Consider the following 10,000-nt stretch of genomic DNA (forward strand, 5'->3'; position numbering starts at 1 on the left):
GATTGGGCATGTCCAGTGTGGTTTGGCTGTAGGTGCTCAAAAGCATTAAATTTAGACCTCTATTACTTCTTAACTCAAGTAAATTCATTGATAAGTTGAAAAAATTAAATGTAAAATGTAATAAAAAAGAATGTTGTGGCAGTATAAAATTACCTACAGCACCTGGAATTCCCAAGGGGTCTCCCATCCAAGTACTAACCAGGCCCAACACTGCATAGCTTCCAAGATCAGACGAGATTGGGCATGTCCAGTGTGGTTTGGCTATAGGTGCTCAAAAACATTAACTTTAGACCTCTATTACTTCTTAACTCAAGTAAATTAATTGATAATTTGAAAAAATTAAATGTAAAATGTAATAGAAAAGAATGTTATGGCTGCATAAAATTACGTACAGCACCTGGTATTCCCAGGTGGTCTCCCAGCCAAGTACTAACCAGGCTCAACACTGCATAACTTCCAAGATCAGACAAGATTGGGCATGTCCAGTGTGGTTTGGCTGTAGGTGCTCAAAAACATTAACTTTAGACCTCTATTACTTCTTAACTCAAGTAAATTCATTGATAAGTTGAAAAAATTAAATGTAAAATGTAATAGAAAAGAATGTTATGGCAGTATAAAATTACCTACAGCACCTGTCATTCCCAGGTGGTCACCCATCCAAGTACTAACCAGGCCCAACACTGCATAGCTTCCAAGATCAAACACGATTGGGCATGTCCAGTGTGGTTTGGCTGTAGGTGCTCAAAAACATTAACTTTAGACCTCTTTTACTTCTTAACTCAAGTAAATTCAATGATAAATTGAAAAAATTAAATTTAAAATGTAATAGAAAAGAATGTTTTGGCTGTATAAAATTTCCTACAGCAACTGGTATTCCCAGGTGGTCTCCCATCCAAGTACAAACCAGGCCCAACACAGCAAGGCTTACAAGATCAGACGAGATTGGGCATGTCCAGTGTGGTTTGGCTGTAGGTGCTCAAAAGCATTAAATTTACACCTCTTTTACTTCTTAACTCAAGTAAATTCATTGATAAGTTGAAAAAATTAAATGTAAAATGTAATAGAAAAGAATGTTATGGCAGTATAAAATTACCTACAGCACCTGGTATTCCCAGGGGGTCTCCCATCCATGTACTAACCAGGCCCAACACTGCATAGCTTCCAAGATCAGACAAGATTGGGCATGTCCAGTATGGTTTGACTGTAGGTGCTCAAAAACATTAACTTTAGACCTCTTTTACTTCTTTACTCAAGTAAATTCATTGATAAGTTTAAAAAATTAAATGTAAAATGTAATAGAAAAGAATGTTATGGCTATATAAAATTACCTACAGCACCTGGTATTCCCAGGTGGTCTCCCGTCCAAGTACTAACCAGGCCCAACACTGCATAGCTTCCAAGATCAAACGAGATTGGGCATGTCCAGTGTGGTATGGCTGTAGGTGCTCAAAAACATTAACTTTAGACCTCTTTTACTTCTTAACTCAAGTAAATTCAATGATAAGATGAAAAAATTAAATGTAAAATGTAATAGAAAAGAATGTTATGGCTGCATAAAATTACCTACAGCATCTGGTATTCCCAGGTGGTCTCCCACCCAAGTACTAACCAGGCCCAACACTGCATAGCTTCCAAGATCAGATGAGATTGGGCATGTCCAGTGTGGTTTGGCTGTAGGTGCTCAAAAACATTAACTTTAGACCTCTTTTACTTCTTAACTCAAGAAAATTCAATGATAAGTTGAAATGAAATGTAAAATGTAATAGAAAAGAATGTTTTGCCAGTATAAAATTACCTACAGCTCCTGGTATTCCCAGGTGGTCTCCCATCCAAGTACTAACCAGGCCCAACACTGCATAGCTTCCAAGATCAGATGAGATTGGGCATGTCCAGTGTGGTTTGGCTGTAGATGCCCAAAACCATTAACTTTAGACCTCTATTACTTCTTAACTCAAGTAAATTCATTGATAAGTTGAAAAAATTTAATGTAAAATGTAATAGAAAAGAATGTTTTGGCAGTATAAAATTACCTACAGCACCTGGTATTCCCAGGTGGTCTCCCATCCAAATACTAACCAGGCCCAACACTGCATAGCTTCCAAGATCAAACAAGATTGGGCATGTTCAGTGTGGTTTGGCTGTAGGTGCTCAAAAACATTAACTTTAGACCTCTTTTACTTCTTAACTCAAGTAAATTCAATGATTAGTTGTAAAATTAAATGTAAAATATAATAGAAAAGAATGTTATGGCTATATAAAATTACCTACAGCACCTGGTATTCCCAGGTGGTCTCCCGTCCAAGTACTAACCAGCCCCAACACCGCATAGCTTCCAAGTTCAGATGAGATTGGGCAAGTCCAGAGTGGTTTGGCTGTAGGTGCTCAAAATCATTAACTTTAGACCTCTATTACTTCTTAACTCAAGTAAATTCATTGATAAGTTGAAAAAATTAAATGTAAAATGTAATAGAAAAGAATGTTATGGCTGCAAAAAATTACCTACAGCACCTGGTATTCCCAGGTGGTCTCCCATCCAAGTACTAACCAGGCCCAACACTGCATAGCTTTCAAGATCAGACGAGATTGGGCATAACCAGTGTGGTTTGGCTGTAGGTGCTCAAAAGCATTAAACTTAGACCTCTATTACTTCTTAACTCAAGTAAATTCATTGATAAGTTGAAAATATTAAATGTAAAATGTAATAGAAAAGAATGTTTTGGCTGTATAAAATTTCAAACAGGTACTGGTATTCCCAGGTGGTCTCCCATCCAAGTACAAACCAGGCCCAACACAGCAAAGCTTACAAGATCAGACGAGATTGGGCATGTCCAGTGTGGTTTGGCTGTAGGTGCTCAAAAGCATTAAATTTAGACCTCTATTACTTCTTAACTCAAGTAAATTCATTGATAAGTTGAAAAAATTAAATGTAAAATGTAATAAAAAAGAATGTTGTGGCAGTATAAAATTACCTACAGCACCTGGAATTCCCAAGGGGTCTCCCATCCAAGTACTAACCAGGCCCAACACTGCATAGCTTCCAAGATCAGACGAGATTGGGCATGTCCAGTGTGGTTTGGCTATAGGTGCTCAAAAACATTAACTTTAGACCTCTATTACTTCTTAACTCAAGTAAATTAATTGATAATTTGAAAAAATTAAATGTAAAATGTAATAGAAAAGAATGTTATGGCTGCATAAAATTACGTACAGCACCTGGTATTCCCAGGTGGTCTCCCATCCAAGTACTAACCAGGCTCAACACTGCATAACTTCCAAGATCAGACAAGATTGGGCATGTCCAGTGTGGTTTGGCTGTAGGTGCTCAAAAACATTAACTTTAGACCTCTATTACTTCTTAACTCAAGTAAATTCATTGATAAGTTGAAAAAATTAAATGTAAAATGTAATAGAAAAGAATGTTATGGCAGTATAAAATTACCTACAGCACCTGTCATTCCCAGGTGGTCACCCATCCAAGTACTAACCAGGCCCAACACTGCATAGCTTCCAAGATCAAACACGATTGGGCATGTCCAGTGTGGTTTGGCTGTAGGTGCTCAAAAACATTAACTTTAGACCTCTTTTACTTCTTAACTCAAGTAAATTCAATGATAAATTGAAAAAATTTAATTTAAAATGTAATAGAAAAGAATGTTTTGGCTGTATAAAATTTCCTACAGCAACTGGTATTCCCAGGTGGTCTCCCATCCAAGTACAAACCAGGCCCAACACAGCAAGGCTTACAAGATCAGACGAGATTGGGCATGTCCAGTGTGGTTTGGCTGTAGGTGCTCAAAAGCATTAAATTTACACCTCTTTTACTTCTTAACTCAAGTAAATTCATTGATAAGTTGAAAAAATTAAATGTAAAATGTAATAGAAAAGAATGTTATGGCAGTATAAAATTACCTACAGCACCTGGTATTCCCAGGGGGTCTCCCATCCATGTACTAACCAGGCCCAACACTGCATAGCTTCCAAGATCAGACAAGATTGGGCATGTCCAGTATGGTTTGACTGTAGGTGCTCAAAAACATTAACTTTAGACCTCTTTTACTTCTTTACTCAAGTAAATTCATTGATAAGTTTAAAAAATTAAATGTAAAATGTAATAGAAAAGAATGTTATGGCTATATAAAATTACCTACAGCACCTGGTATTCCCAGGTGGTCTCCCGTCCAAGTACTAACCAGGCCCAACACTGCATAGCTTCCAAGATCAAACGAGATTGGGCATGTCCAGTGTGGTATGGCTGTAGGTGCTCAAAAACATTAACTTTAGACCTCTTTTACTTCTTAACTCAAGTAAATTCAATGATAAGATGAAAAAATTAAATGTAAAATGTAATAGAAAAGAATGTTATGGCTGCATAAAATTACCTACAGCATCTGGTATTCCCAGGTGGTCTCCCACCCAAGTACTAACCAGGCCCAACACTGCATAGCTTCCAAGATCAGATGAGATTGGGCATGTCCAGTGTGGTTTGGCTGTAGGTGCTCAAAAACATTAACTTTAGACCTCTTTTACTTCTTAACTCAAGAAAATTCAATGATAAGTTGAAATGAAATGTAAAATGTAATAGAAAAGAATGTTTTGCCAGTATAAAATTACCTACAGCTCCTGGTATTCCCAGGTGGTCTCCCATCCAAGTACTAACCAGGCCCAACACTGCATAGCTTCCAAGATCAGATGAGGTTGGGCATGTCCAGTGTGGTTTGGCTGTAGATGCCCAAAACCATTAACTTTAGACCTCTATTACTTCTTAACTCAAGTAAATTCATTGATAAGTTGAAAAAATTTAATGTAAAATGTAATAGAAAAGAATGTTTTGGCAGTATAAAATTACCTACAGCACCTGGTATTCCCAGGTGGTCTCCCATCCAAATACTAATCAGGCCCAACACTGCATAGCTTCCAAGATCAAACAAGATTGGGCATGTTCAGTGTGGTTTGGCTGTAGGTGCTCAAAAACATTAACTTTAGACCTCTTTTACTTCTTAACTCAAGTAAATTCAATGATTAGTTGTAAAATTAAATGTAAAATATAATAGAAAAGAATGTTATGGCTATATAAAATTACCTACAGCACCTGGTATTCCCAGGTGGTTTCCCGTCCAAGTACTAACCAGCCCCAACACCGCATAGCTTCCAAGTTCAGATGAGATTGGGCAAGTCCAGAGTGGTTTGGCTGTAGGTGCTCAAAATCATTAACTTTAGACCTCTATTACTTCTTAACTCAAGTAAATTCATTGATAAGTTGAAAAAATTAAATGTAAAATGTAATAGAAAAGAATGTTATGGCTGCAAAAAATTACCTACAGCACCTGGTATTCCCAGGTGGTCTCCCATCCAAGTACTAACCAGGCCCAACACTGCATAGCTTTCAAGATCAGACGAGATTGGGCATAACCAGTGTGGTTTGGCTGTAGGTGCTCAAAAGCATTAAACTTAGACCTCTATTACTTCTTAACTCAAGTAAATTCATTGATAAGTTGAAAAAATTAATTGTAAAATGAAATAGAAAAGAATGTTATGGCTGTATAAAATTGCCTATTGCACCTGGTGTTCCCAGGTGGTCTCCCATCCAAGTACTAACCAGGTCCAGCACTGCATAGCTTCCAAGATCAGACGAGATTGGGCATGTCCAGTGTGGTTTGGCTGTAGGTGCTCAAAAACATTAACTTTAGACTTCTTTTACTTCTTAACTCAAGTGAATTCATTGATAAGTTGAAAAATGAAATGTAAAATGTAATAGAAAAGAATGTTATGGCAGTATAAAATTACATACAACACCTAGTATTCCCAGGTGGTCTCCCATCCAAGTACTAACCAGGCCCAACACTGCATAGCTTCCAAGAACAAACAAGATTGGGCATGTCCAGTGTGGTTTGGCTATAGGTGCTCAAAAACATTAACTTTAGACCTCTTTTACTTCTTCACTCAAATAAATTCATTGATAAGTTGAAAATATTAAATGTAAAATGTAATAGAAAAGAATGTTTTGGCTGTATAAAATTTCAAACAGGTACTGGTATTCCCAGGTGGTCTCCCATCCAAGTACAAACCAGGCCCAACACAGCAAAGCTTACAAGATCAGACGAGATTGGGCATGTCCAGTGTGGTTTGGCTGTAGGTGCTCAAAAGCATTAAATTTAGACCTCTATTACTTCTTAACTCAAGTAAATTCATTGATAAGTTGAAAAAATTAAATGTAAAATGTAATAAAAAAGAATGTTGTGGCAGTATAAAATTACCTACAGCACCTGGAATTCCCAAGGGGTCTCCCATCCAAGTACTAACCAGGCCCAACACTGCATAGCTTCCAAGATCAGACGAGATTGGGCATGTCCAGTGTGGTTTGGCTATAGGTGCTCAAAAACATTAACTTTAGACCTCTATTACTTCTTAACTCAAGTAAATTAATTGATAATTTGAAAAAATTAAATGTAAAATGTAATAGAAAAGAATGTTATGGCTGCATAAAATTACGTACAGCACCTGGTATTCCCAGGTGGTCTCCCATCCAAGTACTAACCAGGCTCAACACTGCATAACTTCCAAGATCAGACAAGATTGGGCATGTCCAGTGTGGTTTGGCTGTAGGTGCTCAAAAACATTAACTTTAGACCTCTATTACTTCTTAACTCAAGTAAATTCATTGATAAGTTGAAAAAATTAAATGTAAAATGTAATAGAAAAGAATGTTATGGCAGTATAAAATTACCTACAGCACCTGTCATTCCCAGGTGGTCACCCATCCAAGTACTAACCAGGCCCAACACTGCATAGCTTCCAAGATCAAACACGATTGGGCATGTCCAGTGTGGTTTGGCTGTAGGTGCTCAAAAACATTAACTTTAGACCTCTTTTACTTCTTAACTCAAGTAAATTCAATGATAAATTGAAAAAATTTAATTTAAAATGTAATAGAAAAGAATGTTTTGGCTGTATAAAATTTCCTACAGCAACTGGTATTCCCAGGTGGTCTCCCATCCAAGTACAAACCAGGCCCAACACAGCAAGGCTTACAAGATCAGACGAGATTGGGCATGTCCAGTGTGGTTTGGCTGTAGGTGCTCAAAAGCATTAAATTTACACCTCTTTTACTTCTTAACTCAAGTAAATTCATTGATAAGTTGAAAAAATTAAATGTAAAATGTAATAGAAAAGAATGTTATGGCAGTATAAAATTACCTACAGCACCTGGTATTCCCAGGGGGTCTCCCATCCATGTACTAACCAGGCCCAACACTGCATAGCTTCCAAGATCAGACAAGATTGGGCATGTCCAGTATGGTTTGACTGTAGGTGCTCAAAAACATTAACTTTAGACCTCTTTTACTTCTTTACTCAAGTAAATTCATTGATAAGTTTAAAAAATTAAATGTAAAATGTAATAGAAAAGAATGTTATGGCTATATAAAATTACCTACAGCACCTGGTATTCCCAGGTGGTCTCCCGTCCAAGTACTAACCAGGCCCAACACTGCATAGCTTCCAAGATCAAACGAGATTGGGCATGTCCAGTGTGGTATGGCTGTAGGTGCTCAAAAACATTAACTTTAGACCTCTTTTACTTCTTAACTCAAGTAAATTCAATGATAAGATGAAAAAATTAAATGTAAAATGTAATAGAAAAGAATGTTATGGCTGCATAAAATTACCTACAGCATCTGGTATTCCCAGGTGGTCTCCCACCCAAGTACTAACCAGGCCCAACACTGCATAGCTTCCAAGATCAGATGAGATTGGGCATGTCCAGTGTGGTTTGGCTGTAGGTGCTCAAAAACATTAACTTTAGACCTCTTTTACTTCTTAACTCAAGAAAATTCAATGATAAGTTGAAATGAAATGTAAAATGTAATAGAAAAGAATGTTTTGCCAGTATAAAATTACCTACAGCTCCTGGTATTCCCAGGTGGTCTCCCATCCAAGTACTAACCAGGCCCAACACTGCATAGCTTCCAAGATCAGATGAGATTGGGCATGTCCAGTGTGGTTTGGCTGTAGATGCCCAAAACCATTAACTTTAGACCTCTATTACTTCTTAACTCAAGTAAATTCATTGATAAGTTGAAAAAATTTAATGTAAAATGTAATAGAAAAGAATGTTTTGGCAGTATAAAATTACCTACAGCACCTGGTATTCCCAGGTGGTCTCCCATCCAAATACTAACCAGGCCCAACACTGCATAGCTTCCAAGATCAAACAAGATTGGGCATGTTCAGTGTGGTTTGGCTGTAGGTGCTCAAAAACATTAACTTTAGACCTCTTTTACTTCTTAACTCAAGTAAATTCAATGATTAGTTGTAAAATTAAATGTAAAATATAATAGAAAAGAATGTTATGGCTATATAAAATTACCTACAGCACCTGGTATTCCCAGGTGGTCTCCCGTCCAAGTACTAACCAGCCCCAACACCGCATAGCTTCCAAGTTCAGATGAGATTGGGCAAGTCCAGAGTGGTTTGGCTGTAGGTGCTCAAAATCATTAACTTTAGACCTCTATTACTTCTTAACTCAAGTAAATTCATTGATAAGTTGAAAAAATTAAATGTAAAATGTAATAGAAAAGAATGTTATGGCTGCAAAAAATTACCTACAGCACCTGGTATTCCCAGGTGGTCTCCCATCCAAGTACTAACCAGGCCCAACACTGCATAGCTTTCAAGATCAGACGAGATTGGGCATAACCAGTGTGGTTTGGCTGTAGGTGCTCAAAAGCATTAAACTTAGACCTCTATTACTTCTTAACTCAAGTAAATTCATTGATAAGTTGAAAATATTAAATGTAAAATGTAATAGAAAAGAATGTTTTGGCTGTATAAAATTTCAAACAGGTACTGGTATTCCCAGGTGGTCTCCCATCCAAGTACAAACCAGGCCCAACACAGCAAAGCTTACAAGATCAGACGAGATTGGGCATGTCCAGTGTGGTTTGGCTGTAGGTGCTCAAAAGCATTAAATTTAGACCTCTATTACTTCTTAACTCAAGTAAATTCATTGATAAGTTGAAAAAATTAAATGTAAAATGTAATAAAAAAGAATGTTGTGGCAGTATAAAATTACCTACAGCACCTGGAATTCCCAAGGGGTCTCCCATCCAAGTACTAACCAGGCCCAACACTGCATAGCTTCCAAGATCAGACGAGATTGGGCATGTCCAGTGTGGTTTGGCTATAGGTGCTCAAAAACATTAACTTTAGACCTCTATTACTTCTTAACTCAAGTAAATTAATTGATAATTTGAAAAAATTAAATGTAAAATGTAATAGAAAAGAATGTTATGGCTGCATAAAATTACGTACAGCACCTGGTATTCCCAGGTGGTCTCCCATCCAAGTACTAACCAGGCTCAACACTGCATAACTTCCAAGATCAGACAAGATTGGGCATGTCCAGTGTGGTTTGGCTGTAGGTGCTCAAAAACATTAACTTTAGACCTCTATTACTTCTTAACTCAAGTAAATTCATTGATAAGTTGAAAAAATTAAATGTAAAATGTAATAGAAAAGAATGTTATGGCAGTATAAAATTACCTACAGCACCTGTCATTCCCAGGTGGTCACCCATCCAAGTACTAACCAGGCCCAACACTGCATAGCTTCCAAGATCAAACACGATTGGGCATGTCCAGTGTGGTTTGGCTGTAGGTGCTCAAAAACATTAACTTTAGACCTCTTTTACTTCTTAACTCAAGTAAATTCAATGATAAATTGAAAAAATTTAATTTAAAATGTAATAGAAAAGAATGTTTTGGCTGTATAAAATTTCCTACAGCAACTGGTATTCCCAGGTGGTCTCCCATCCAAGTACAAACCAGGCCCAACACAGCAAGGCTTACAAGATCAGACGAGATTGGGCATGTCCAGTGTGGTTTGGCTGTAGGTGCTCAAAAGCATTAAATTTACACCTCTTTTACTTCTTAACTCAAGTAAATTCATTGATAAGTTGAAAAAATTAAATGTAAAATGTAATAGAAAAGAATGTTATGGCAGT

The 10,000-nt window shown here is 37.1% G+C and overlaps 3 non-coding genes and 32 pseudogenes across 3 annotated transcripts; all 35 read right to left on the reverse strand.

Annotated features, from left to right (window-relative positions):
* Window positions 1-150: 150 nt before the first annotated feature.
* LOC148438745 (5S ribosomal RNA) lies at window positions 151-269 on the reverse strand (annotated as a pseudogene).
* Window positions 270-385: 116 nt separating this feature from the next.
* Window positions 386-504, reverse strand: LOC148438746 (5S ribosomal RNA; annotated as a pseudogene).
* A 116-nt stretch (window positions 505-620) lies between these two features.
* On the reverse strand, window positions 621-739 carry LOC148438747 (5S ribosomal RNA; annotated as a pseudogene).
* A 351-nt stretch (window positions 740-1,090) lies between these two features.
* Window positions 1,091-1,209, reverse strand: LOC148438748 (5S ribosomal RNA; annotated as a pseudogene).
* A 116-nt stretch (window positions 1,210-1,325) lies between these two features.
* On the reverse strand, window positions 1,326-1,444 carry LOC148438749 (5S ribosomal RNA). Its single transcript, XR_015876313.1, has one exon. It is a non-coding gene; the product is annotated as a 5S ribosomal RNA (ribosomal RNA).
* Window positions 1,445-1,560: 116 nt separating this feature from the next.
* Window positions 1,561-1,679, reverse strand: LOC148438750 (5S ribosomal RNA; annotated as a pseudogene).
* Window positions 1,680-1,792: 113 nt separating this feature from the next.
* Window positions 1,793-1,911, reverse strand: LOC148438751 (5S ribosomal RNA; annotated as a pseudogene).
* Window positions 1,912-2,027: 116 nt separating this feature from the next.
* On the reverse strand, window positions 2,028-2,146 carry LOC148438752 (5S ribosomal RNA; annotated as a pseudogene).
* A 115-nt stretch (window positions 2,147-2,261) lies between these two features.
* Window positions 2,262-2,380, reverse strand: LOC148438753 (5S ribosomal RNA; annotated as a pseudogene).
* A 116-nt stretch (window positions 2,381-2,496) lies between these two features.
* Window positions 2,497-2,615, reverse strand: LOC148438754 (5S ribosomal RNA; annotated as a pseudogene).
* Window positions 2,616-2,966: 351 nt separating this feature from the next.
* LOC148438755 (5S ribosomal RNA) lies at window positions 2,967-3,085 on the reverse strand (annotated as a pseudogene).
* A 116-nt stretch (window positions 3,086-3,201) lies between these two features.
* On the reverse strand, window positions 3,202-3,320 carry LOC148438756 (5S ribosomal RNA; annotated as a pseudogene).
* A 116-nt stretch (window positions 3,321-3,436) lies between these two features.
* LOC148438757 (5S ribosomal RNA) lies at window positions 3,437-3,555 on the reverse strand (annotated as a pseudogene).
* A 351-nt stretch (window positions 3,556-3,906) lies between these two features.
* On the reverse strand, window positions 3,907-4,025 carry LOC148438758 (5S ribosomal RNA; annotated as a pseudogene).
* A 116-nt stretch (window positions 4,026-4,141) lies between these two features.
* On the reverse strand, window positions 4,142-4,260 carry LOC148438759 (5S ribosomal RNA). The gene has a single exon (XR_015876314.1). It is a non-coding gene; the product is annotated as a 5S ribosomal RNA (ribosomal RNA).
* Window positions 4,261-4,376: 116 nt separating this feature from the next.
* On the reverse strand, window positions 4,377-4,495 carry LOC148438760 (5S ribosomal RNA; annotated as a pseudogene).
* Window positions 4,496-4,608: 113 nt separating this feature from the next.
* On the reverse strand, window positions 4,609-4,727 carry LOC148438761 (5S ribosomal RNA; annotated as a pseudogene).
* Window positions 4,728-4,843: 116 nt separating this feature from the next.
* Window positions 4,844-4,962, reverse strand: LOC148438762 (5S ribosomal RNA; annotated as a pseudogene).
* Window positions 4,963-5,077: 115 nt separating this feature from the next.
* LOC148438763 (5S ribosomal RNA) lies at window positions 5,078-5,196 on the reverse strand (annotated as a pseudogene).
* A 116-nt stretch (window positions 5,197-5,312) lies between these two features.
* On the reverse strand, window positions 5,313-5,431 carry LOC148438764 (5S ribosomal RNA; annotated as a pseudogene).
* Window positions 5,432-5,547: 116 nt separating this feature from the next.
* On the reverse strand, window positions 5,548-5,666 carry LOC148438765 (5S ribosomal RNA; annotated as a pseudogene).
* A 115-nt stretch (window positions 5,667-5,781) lies between these two features.
* LOC148438766 (5S ribosomal RNA) lies at window positions 5,782-5,900 on the reverse strand (annotated as a pseudogene).
* Window positions 5,901-6,251: 351 nt separating this feature from the next.
* On the reverse strand, window positions 6,252-6,370 carry LOC148438767 (5S ribosomal RNA; annotated as a pseudogene).
* A 116-nt stretch (window positions 6,371-6,486) lies between these two features.
* Window positions 6,487-6,605, reverse strand: LOC148438768 (5S ribosomal RNA; annotated as a pseudogene).
* A 116-nt stretch (window positions 6,606-6,721) lies between these two features.
* Window positions 6,722-6,840, reverse strand: LOC148438769 (5S ribosomal RNA; annotated as a pseudogene).
* A 351-nt stretch (window positions 6,841-7,191) lies between these two features.
* On the reverse strand, window positions 7,192-7,310 carry LOC148438770 (5S ribosomal RNA; annotated as a pseudogene).
* Window positions 7,311-7,426: 116 nt separating this feature from the next.
* LOC148438771 (5S ribosomal RNA) lies at window positions 7,427-7,545 on the reverse strand. The gene has a single exon (XR_015876315.1). It is a non-coding gene; the product is annotated as a 5S ribosomal RNA (ribosomal RNA).
* Window positions 7,546-7,661: 116 nt separating this feature from the next.
* On the reverse strand, window positions 7,662-7,780 carry LOC148438772 (5S ribosomal RNA; annotated as a pseudogene).
* Window positions 7,781-7,893: 113 nt separating this feature from the next.
* On the reverse strand, window positions 7,894-8,012 carry LOC148438773 (5S ribosomal RNA; annotated as a pseudogene).
* A 116-nt stretch (window positions 8,013-8,128) lies between these two features.
* On the reverse strand, window positions 8,129-8,247 carry LOC148438774 (5S ribosomal RNA; annotated as a pseudogene).
* A 115-nt stretch (window positions 8,248-8,362) lies between these two features.
* Window positions 8,363-8,481, reverse strand: LOC148438775 (5S ribosomal RNA; annotated as a pseudogene).
* A 116-nt stretch (window positions 8,482-8,597) lies between these two features.
* On the reverse strand, window positions 8,598-8,716 carry LOC148438776 (5S ribosomal RNA; annotated as a pseudogene).
* Window positions 8,717-9,067: 351 nt separating this feature from the next.
* LOC148438777 (5S ribosomal RNA) lies at window positions 9,068-9,186 on the reverse strand (annotated as a pseudogene).
* Window positions 9,187-9,302: 116 nt separating this feature from the next.
* LOC148438778 (5S ribosomal RNA) lies at window positions 9,303-9,421 on the reverse strand (annotated as a pseudogene).
* A 116-nt stretch (window positions 9,422-9,537) lies between these two features.
* Window positions 9,538-9,656, reverse strand: LOC148438779 (5S ribosomal RNA; annotated as a pseudogene).
* Window positions 9,657-10,000: the final 344 nt, after the last annotated feature.

The sequence above is a fragment of the Taudactylus pleione genome, unplaced genomic scaffold (assembly GCF_031769625.1).
Source record: "Taudactylus pleione unplaced genomic scaffold, aTauple2 ptg001778l, whole genome shotgun sequence".
Taxonomy (NCBI): Eukaryota; Metazoa; Chordata; class Amphibia; order Anura; family Myobatrachidae; genus Taudactylus; species Taudactylus pleione.